At 41.6% G+C, this 9565-nt stretch overlaps 1 long non-coding RNA gene across 1 annotated transcript; it reads right to left on the bottom strand.

Annotated features, from left to right (window-relative positions):
• Window positions 1-8945, bottom strand: LOC110016432. The gene is made up of 4 exons (XR_002874566.1): window positions 8748-8945; window positions 7162-7265; window positions 2322-2559; window positions 1-679 (listed from the first exon to the last, which is right to left on the bottom strand). It is a non-coding gene; the product is annotated as an uncharacterized LOC110016432 (long non-coding RNA).
• Between the last annotated feature and the right edge of the window lie 620 nt (window positions 8946-9565).

Here is a 9565-nt window from a genome sequence, read left to right on the forward strand (position 1 = left end):
TTGATTCTTCTTTTTAAAAATGAATTATTTTTATTATTTGTTTCTTGTTTTTCTCAAAAGACTGAACATCATTTCAAACCAATGCCAACATAAGTTCCACAGAGAGTGTTTGTCTAAAAACACTCCCGTGGAGCCCAAGGAGGAGTTTACCTGACTCCTCCTGTTCCAGCTAAACCCGAGGAACACACCTCTGGGCTTCTCAAACAGATGTTTCCAGCTGCTGGCAGAAGGAACCAGTCTAGTATTGGTGCTATCAAACAACACTACAGATTATACAGGAGCTTTGATTGAAATGTGTGCTCTTTGGTCTCCTCATAGTCAAAGGATTTGTTAGAAGCTTCACCTCGCAGAGCCTCACACACTTCTGCTGACCCAAAACCTTTGGAAATCTAAAACCATCTGAAGGCCGTCCGGGCTGTTTCAGCCGTTCGTAAATGTGATGAATGCTGGGCATAAATCTGAGCGTTGGTTTGTGTCTGCAAGAAGCTTTCGCCCTCCGATGTTGGAGCCGAGCTCTGGCAGAGCAAATGGCTTTCACGCAGGTCATCAAGTCAGGTTAACACGCTGTTGCTGTCTCACTGCGGCGTCTGCATCACGCCGCTCCATGCTTTACTGCCCGTCGACTCCCACAAACATTCAACAGGAACTTTCACTCCTTTCTGTTCCTGCAGGGTCACAGCTAGAACCAAATAAAGAAAAAATATGTGAAGAAAGCTATTAAACATTGAAAAAATACCTTGAAGTAAACATAAACGCTCTAAATAAAAACATTTATTCCCAAAGATGTCCAGAGTTATTTTCTTTAATGACTTGCAGCCTTAGTATTCACTTTTTTATAAAGGCTTTCAAAAAGATAAAAATCTTCAAACATCCACAAAGTTTCAATCAAAGACACCTTGATTTCCTGAAAATTGGACAGGAAAAGGACTCGAGCACAAAATCACATTAACCTCGATGTAGACGTTCCTGCTTTGCTCATTTGTTTGAGGAAACCGTGGTTGCTTGACTGAATCCTGACCCTCACTGCATGATGCTCACTAAAACCAAATGAGAAAAAACAAATAAAAAGGTTTTAAAAGAGGAATTTCAGGAAATCTAATGGTTTTATTGAAGCGATTTTTGTTGTTTCACTCACACATTTAATTGATTTTGTCTCCTGAACTTTACACTCTCTTTAATTTCATGATGTTTGAAAACTACATTTCCCATCATTCTTCATTTTCTCCTAATTTCATTCATTCATTTCAGAAGTCTTTTTTTAGGATCAATATTCTTTTAGCTAAAAGGATAATACGAAGCTAATATGATGCATGTATATAAAACAAAATACACCCCTCTCACCCTTTCGCGGGTGGTTTCTCCTCCGAGCTCGGATCCGATAATTCTTTTTTTTTTTCCTTCTGTTCTTCGATAAAAGACATTTTGCAGCATTGCAATATTTCCAATCAGCACTTCTTTCTGTGATCGCTACCTTTCGGATTAAAAACCGTCAGCGTGTCAGCGCCTGCATCTAAACACTCCAGGAATTTTTGTTGCTGTGGCTCCTCCCACATTGATCCCGCCCCCTTTCTGTGGTTTGTCTGAGAACCATCACAGCCTCCTCAGTTTAGCGTCTGTTAGTGTGTTCCGTACATTTTCAGTTCAGTTCTGAGGATTTTAGTGATTAGTTTATATTATTTGAGTTTTCCCTTATGTTGTGGCAAACGTATTGGTTCTGTTTCTTGGATTGTTAAGGTTCCCTCCTGTTAGTCTCCAACAAAGTTCTGTAGAGCAAAGGTGACATCAGTACATTTTTTGGCTCAAGCTTTATTTGTATTTTTGCTATGAGTAAAGGTGTTGATTTACCCGTTTTGATAAAAGTTTTTTTTTTAAATTAAATAGATGACTAAAGATGGAGTTCACCTCGGCCTGCTCAGACCACTGGCCTGCAGTATTCCTGTCAGTCGCTGTCCACAAAGGGGGCGTGGTCAGTCCGATAAAGCTCCAAAAGTCCTGCCCCGCCCCTCACAAACAGCTGATGGAAGACTGTTGCCAGCGGTTCAAACATGCCAAATTAAACGCATGTTTGTCATTTCATTAGCACATAAAAAAGTTAAAATTAACTTCTACGCAGATGATGATCTATTATTTGTAAAGATAATGTTTTGTTGATATTTGCAGTGAAAACACATTTATCAGAGGATGAGTGTTTGGTTCTGATTTTTGCTGGTTTTTCTCTTCGTCTCTGCAGCATAGCAATGATGGACAGGTGATGCACTGCCCTCTGAGATAAAAATCTGCCAAACACATAAACACTCAGCCTGAAAAATCAATATCCTCACCTTTTTTTGGATGATAAGAATAATCCGGAGATGGATCAGCAGGAGCCTCAGGGTTCCATTTAGCCATCTGTTAGCTTGTGTGCCTGTGTGTGCGGCTTGGTTTAAAGGCCACGCCGACCCGTCTGGTCCTCCAGATGACCTTCCTCTGAGTTCCCTCCAGCCTCCACTTGCCTCCTTCCAGCTGAAGCATCATTTGCATCCAAACAAGGTTCTCATAAGAAGAATGAAGCAGTTTGATCTGAAGGAAAAATGTAATGATGTTTATAATTGTTTGGCTGTGTGTTATCTATAATGATGTCACTAAAAGGCGAAAATAGTTTGTCAGTCCAAAACAAATTCATTTTTGTCAACATCAAGTTTTTATGAATCAATCTTTTGAGATTTGTTGAGATTTCTTGATGACCTTTGCTTCCTTGTTTCAGTTCAGGTGGATGAATGTTCATGTGTTTCACTGAAACCTTTAGAGAAGTTTAAAGATCCCCACCATCATGCTAACTCCACCACATAAAAAAGACAACTGTTTATGTCCTGATCAGTTTGTGGCCTCCAGATAAACCAAAATCCCCCACCTTCCTTAACTCCTCCAGTTTGTAATCTAAGCTTTCACCATCTGCAGAACCAAACTACACCAACATGAAATGTTTAGGTGGAAGGAAGTCACCTAAATCATGCCAGCACCTCATTTTAAACCAGTCATGACTGTTGCAGATGTCATCATCATCATCCTCATCTTACACAACTACACAGAGGAAGCAACATGGCAGCAGGAGAACACTAATGGGACACCAAGTCTCACACGGCTTTAAGTTTTAGCATAAACAGTGAAAAGAAGAATTAAAATTTACATGTGCATCCCACAAATGCCCTTTAGAAAACAACCCACTCAAAATATGTAAATTTCAGTTTTGAAAACCCAAAATGAAGATGTTCCCTGAAGAGAAAGCTCCTGTTTCTTGTTTATAGACTCCCGTGTGTAAAGCTATTTTATTATGTGAATATTTTACCATGTTTGGGGTTGTTTTAGGGGTCACTCTGTCACATCTTCAGACTGGATGCAGATACATTTACATCATTTCCTCCCCGTTGGCACAAAAAAAAGCCTCACTTTTTAGAGCGGAGTCTCTGGTTTTTCTCATGTCAGACGGACAATTCCCAAATCTACCAGCCCGTTGACAAGGCTGCCCCCTTTTCAACCCCCCAGCATATTTCATCCCTGCGAGTGTCATGATGTTGCTCCCAAACTCTCCCCACTCTGAGTGACAGTGTGTTGGATGCATTCCAGTACAAGTGATTTTTACAATTTGTCCCAGCCCCCCCAGGGAAATTTTGCTTGTGGCACCCACCAATTCCCTCCTCTCCGCAAGTAAAATGGGTTTCTGGCGATTGCAGGGGAGAAAATTGCTTGCTCTGCAGTGAAGGACATTTGCTGTAAATGCAGTTATGGTCCTGATAGGACCCCTGTGGTCACCGGGAAGCAGAATTATACAGTCTTATGGCTGAATCCTGCCGTCCACGCCGGCCTCCTTTCTGCTGCTCGGTGGACGTGATGCAGACGGCTGACGCCTCCTTTCACCAGACTGAGATGCACCAGACCCTCCAAAATCTCTAATAATGAATAGTCCCTTCTCAGTTACCGTCAATGCATTTGCATCCATTTTTAAACCCACTCAAGGAAAAGAAAGAAAAAACTAACTTTTCATCCTCTTTGCAGGCCCTAATGGCCCTTGAAATGATTGAAATATAGTCTCTTCAATGAGAACTCCTTCATTACAGGAGAAATAAATTGACTCCTAATTGGATTTGAGGATTATCCATCTGATGCTTGTGGGTTCATTCATCACTTTTCTAGTGCCAGGTGGAATATCGTCTTTACTTTTAGGGCTAAATCTCTGCTGTAATTAACACGAGTTATTTTCAGAGCTGCAGCTTTTCAAACCTCTCCACTTGAAAGGCAGAAGCTCCGACTTCTCCACAGTCCTCTCCAAATGTTCATCCAGCCTGCATTTCCTCAAAATAAACTGCAGAGTTAAAAGGCAGCCATGCTGCTGTCCGTCAGACCTCGTCTCTGCTAATGCTAACAATAGTTTCACCAAATCTGTCGTCTGCGATGCGATTCTGTTTGGAGAAGATCAGCTGGGATCCCGACTGTTCTGACAGATTATCAACAAGTGGACAGAAATTCTCACATTGCAGCCCAACTCGAGCCCCCCAAGAGCATCCTGGTGCAAAAACTCAGACGTGTCCACGGCAGCAGCAACAACCACGAAAGGAAGAGGAAAACTTTTATCAGTCTGTTGCAGACATTCAAAGCTCATTGCTGTTCATTTTTACTGTTCAAGAAATGAGTTTGGATGCATTTCCATCTCTGACGATGGTTCTGTCTATTTTACAAGTTCATGTTTGAGGTGCAACACGGGACAGCTTAAACCCTCAAACACTGAAGCGTTAGCTTTGCTGTGGACATTCTTTTGACCACCATAATGCTACAACCATTTATTAACGTTTCCAGACGGTTCTGAAGCAGAGAAAGCCGTTTTTTCTCAGCATCCAAATCAGCTGCTTCACGGTGATGAGTTATGGTACGTCACGGTAAGGCGCCAGCACCAGTATTGAAGGAAAAAAATAGTTTTCATGCAATAAAAAGAGCTCCAGAAAAGGCCTGCAGGTGCTTACCAAGCTTTCTGACGGGTTTAGGACATTTGCAATCATGATATTGTGATTTTCATTTCATGCAGAAGAAGCTTTTTATCATCAGAGGAACAGGATTTTTAGAGTGAGGAGATGTTTAGATGCCAGTGTGGTGACGTTTTAGTTACCTTGACATTTTCCTCTCAAACCTAGAGATCCCATAGGGTCAAATTTAGCTGCATTTTTTCTTAATTTTTTTTTAATCGTTTTTATTTTCTATATTTTAATTTTTTAATAAGTGTTAATTGCTGCTACCCAAAATGAACAAACAAAAAAGTCAAAGTAATTGTTAACAGGAAATTCTCTCTACTTTTGTTTGTTTGCATCGTTTTAGCAGAGTTGATGTAGAACATCTTTCTAAACCTGCAGCTTCCTTCATAGAAAATAACAGAGCCTCTTGAGCCAAAACATTTAACTCCACTTTTACTGATGTAATACCCAACTTAACACAATCATAATCATAGTTTACAAGCAGGAAAAAAAAAAAAGAAAACAAAGGAGTTTTAAAATCCTGCAGAGACAAAACCCCCCAAACAGAATGAAAAATGAGCAAACACTTACCAGGTTCACACAAAGACCAATTATGAAGATGCACTCCATTATGAAAAACAGAGAACATGCAGATGTGTGCCGGCCCTCAGAGAAGGACCACCTACACGTGCACCTGGAGCGCCTTCATGCACGAAAATAAATCCACAGTCGCGCCATCGTTTAGGGAATTTTGCTCACAGACCTGAATGTTTTTCCGTTCCCGTATGCATTCAGAGAACACGCAAACTCCCCACAGAAAGGTCCCAACCGAGATTTGGATCCAGGTGAGGGTTGGGGCAGGCAAACAGAGTCAGCAACGGGGTCAGGAGACAGAAGATCAGGTCCAAATCCAACGCTCGGTAATGAAGACGGAGTGGCACAAACAGTACTTCACTCAGTGCAGAGCTTCAGTAAGCTGTGGTTGATAAAGGGAAGGAGAGTCAGCTGTGTGGAATCCAGAAACTCTGCACTGTGATTGCTGGGAGATGTAGTTTGGTTAGAACTCTAGAGACAGTTCCCGCTGATGACCGGAGGGGGAGACAGAGCTCCGACGTCTGACACCTTTTAGCCAAGCTAGCCACTGCTCCACCGGGCCTCCCTCAGCACCCACAGATTTATATTTATATCCTCTTAAATAAACTTTAAATAAACAATTAACTATTAAAAGAGAAAAGAAATATAAGGTGATTTGAACTGGTTTTGTCTCTGATTTGATCAAGTATTTGGTGCGTGATTTTATGTTGAATCGAACTCTATAAGTGCCAACTTTGTCACTGATGGGGTGACATTTGCAGCACAGTGTCCCGTCCATCTGTGCAGACATGCCCAGACTTCTCCCAACAGAAATTAGACCTGGCACCCGTCCCTCGTGTTGTGTAGTTCTATTTTATTCTGCTGTGTGACACACCTGAGGAGCTACCAAATTAACCCTTAAGTGTGTTGTTATTTGTCACTTTTCTTTAATGTCCATACTATTCCATCCCCGTGTTAGTGAGTGTTTCTTAACCTTTTGAAAAGTTACTTTCATTTGTATTCCTTTTTGGGGGTCATGGGATGTATGTGTTAATGGGGGAGGGGGGGTTGGTTGAACGTTTTTGCTTTTAAATGTAAAGCAGTTCGAGCTGTGCAATGTATGAGATGCACTTTTTATAGATGAAGTTTGATTTGATTTGATTTGATTAAACAGTTGTATGACTGCCACGTATGATTTTTTTTCATTTTTTCTGTCATTTCTTTTTATTACAGCTGGATTTTATAATCCATTAACATTTTGCATGAATAAATATTTTTTATCGCTGATTTCATAATTATTTTCATACTCTGTTCATCTGATGTCATTGTAATTTGTATAAAAAACTGATAAATGAACAAAATAACAGCAAAGTTTGTGTTTGAAGATTTTCTTAAAAGCTAACTAGATTAACCCCTTAAGGACGAGTAAAAGCGTTTCAGCTCCTGATGAGTTTGTGTTTTGGAGCGACTCGTTAAATCACAGTTGTTTGGTTTAATGGGTTTTTCAGGTCTGTGACTCTTAAAAAAGGGCCTGCAGTATAAATAACCTGGGAGTTAACCCGCTGTGCTCAGTGGCACCGAAACGCACAAACCACAAAGTTACAAACACCTTATGGGAGCCGTGCTGAGATGATGTACAGCCCAATGCGCCTCATCCTTCAGCCCAGACAGGAGCGGCGGCGCTGGGGGACGCAGAGCGTCACCGAGGAGAACCTGCAGAGGGAAGATGAAAGGAGGAGGAAGATGAGCGGGGGCACACCAGGAAAATAAAAATAGGAGAAGGAAATAGAAACTCTTGTGTCTAATGCTGAACGCCGCCGTTAATCATCACCTTTGCAGTCAAAAGTCCAATCTTCTAAGGTCCCATCAGATTTTAATTGTGACATAAAGTTGTTCAGATTTTTTAGATGAATATCACCTGGAATTGAATCATGGACATACATGTGTGTGTGTTTGCGTGTCCAGGTTTCACATAAATTCATTGTGTTGTTCTCCTCAGAGACTCTTATTTTGAAAGTAAGCCCTTTGGTGAGCCTGCATCATTCCACCTTAACTTTTATTTTATGGTTTATTTTATGGTTTTTGTTGGCCTTCTTGATGAGTCACGCAGGTGTTCATTACAGACCCTTACCTGGCCACTTCCACGTCTCTCAATGAGCTTGAGGGATCTGTGACACCTGTGCAGGTGAATGAGACCAGCTGAAGAGAGCTCTTCAACCTGAAGGTCTGAGATTCTGTCCTCACAGTAAAACTAAAATGGTTGTTGAGTGGCATTTGTGTCCAAACACTGATGAAAACAACTATAGAGGGGGCGGAGTTTAAAATGGCCCCTGGTTCCCTGTAGCGAGCTGCTGTAGGACCTGTTGCCGGTTTTCAGGTTCAAAGATTTCTTTCCTGACTTGCATCTCCAGCTGTTCTCATTAAAGCTTGTTGTGAATCTTCCTAAGCCATGTTTCAGTTCCGTCCTCACGTTAGTCCGTCTAATCCTCAGAGCTGAACTCTATGCCAGTCATGTTCTAATCCAGATGAACAGTGATGTGACATTCTAGAACAGACTGCTTCTCGTGCCTTTACTTATGTCAGATGTTAGCTGGTTGCCATAGCAACACAAGGTTTTTAATTCGCTTGTCTCAACCTCCTGTCTACCAGCAGAAAAAAAGTATCCTCTGTAGAAGACATTTCTAAACTTAAACATCCCCGACCACCACAGACTACTGAAGGAACGCCTTTGGTCTCCACAGAGGACATTTGGGGCCTTTCATTGATACCAAATGTGAAGGGGGGCTCTAGGGTTTGTAGTTTTTGGTAGATTTAGAAATGTTTTGACTGGCTGAGATCATTGTTAAGATCAAGACATTTTCATTTTCAAGTGGATTGCATTGGTTTCTGCTGTGACCTGAGCTGCATTTGAAGGAAAACTCTGTTGCACATAACTTTCCAAGATGGATTCCACCAAAACTGGAATTTGTGCCAAAGCTGGAACATCTTTTGTTTTTCAGGAAAGCAAAATATTGAAGGATTTTAAGGGGATGAAAGAGAAAACCACCTTCAATATTAGCTCTTTCCTTCCTGTCTGCAGACATTTATCTTACCTTCTGCACAAAAATGACATAAAAGTTAGATTAATGTTGACAGCTCATGCAACGGACCTCTTTAAATGACCGACATTAATACAATAGATAAAAATAAAATTACATTTGCTCTCACTCAGGCTGTCGGGAATCACAAGAACAGGCAGACGGCTGGATCCAAATTCAGCAGGCTTATTAGCTCAGCTAAAAGTCCACAAAGTTAAATTAGTATCCGGCAGGCAGTGGTCAATAACTGCCATCAGAGGAGAGACGGGATAGTCGGGATCCAGGCGAGAGTCTGGGCAGGCGGCAGGCAAACAGAGTCACAAACAGGGTCAGGAGCCAGAAGATCAGGTCCAGATATAACGCTCGGTAAGAAGGCAGAGTGGCACAAACAGCACTTCTCACTGAGCTTCACTCAGTGCAGAGCTTCAGTAGACTGTGGTTGATGAATGAATGAGAGTCAGGTGTACAGCATCCTGGAAGTGTGGGCTGGGGTTGCTGGGAAATGAAGTGCATTCAAAACTCTCCTGACAGTTCCCGCTGGTGACCAGAGGGGGAGCCAGAGCTCCGACTTCTGACATTAGTACCTTCCTGAAAACTTCAGAGAAAGAAAAATAAACACTTCGAGTGCAGCCTAAACTGACCACAAGTGTAATTTTCTGGAAAGAAATCACATCAATTTTGCTTAGATTGGAAACTTATAGGAAATTATGGGATGGGAGATTTCATCCAGCAGAAATACTTTTTGTTCCAGGAGCACATCTGCTTGATGAAAAGCTGTCGTCTGTTTTAGTGACCTGCTGAATAAAAGAATCTATGATGAGGTTTCTGTGAGGTGGACGAGATCTGCAGACCTGTGTCTGTGTGCATCAGATATCCCACATCAGACCAGCAAAATGTTTGACCTCTGACCTCTGCACTTTGCTCATCCATCTTGAT

This window comes from Oryzias latipes, chromosome 14, assembly GCF_002234675.1.
Source record: "Oryzias latipes chromosome 14, ASM223467v1".
Classification (NCBI taxonomy): Eukaryota; Metazoa; Chordata; class Actinopteri; order Beloniformes; family Adrianichthyidae; genus Oryzias; species Oryzias latipes.